Source organism: Manduca sexta, chromosome 18 (assembly GCF_014839805.1).
Source record: "Manduca sexta isolate Smith_Timp_Sample1 chromosome 18, JHU_Msex_v1.0, whole genome shotgun sequence".
Lineage (NCBI taxonomy): Eukaryota > Metazoa > Arthropoda > Insecta > Lepidoptera > Sphingidae > Manduca > Manduca sexta.
Genome location: NC_051132.1, coordinates 3,249,519 through 3,250,099, shown reverse-complemented (window position 1 = coordinate 3,250,099; position 581 = coordinate 3,249,519).

The window sequence follows — 581 nt, the reverse complement described above, 5'->3', positions numbered from 1 at the left end:
CGCGAGAAAAAGCTAGTAATATCATAAATCCAATGAAAACGGGTTAAGGTGGTAGCTCAAGGTCCATTTTCATACATTTTGTTTCGGCTTTAATCTGGGTAACTAAACAAGTATTGGCAAGTAAAGAATTTAAATTCACGTCTAGTTAGTGATTAGTTCTCGCAGTTGAAGAAAAATGTAAAATAATTAATAATCATGGATATTTCGGCCTTTAAAATTTAATATGACGAAATTTTAAAGGCAGAAATATCCATGATTATTAATTATTTTTACATTTTTCTTCAACTGCGAGAACTAATCACTAACTAGACGTGAATTTAAATTCTTTACTTGCCAATACTTGTTTAGTTACCCAGATTAAAGCCGAAACAAAATGTATGAAAATGGACCTTGAGCTACCACCTTAAGTCACTTCAAATTTAGAAAAAACATAGAACAAAAAAATATATAGAATATGGCAAAAAAGTTTTAACTAAAATAATATACAATATATTCAAAATTTCGTTTAGAATATATTATATACAAATAATAATACAAAAACTGGAGATTATGACCACCTAGGTATTACGACTTTTGGAGAA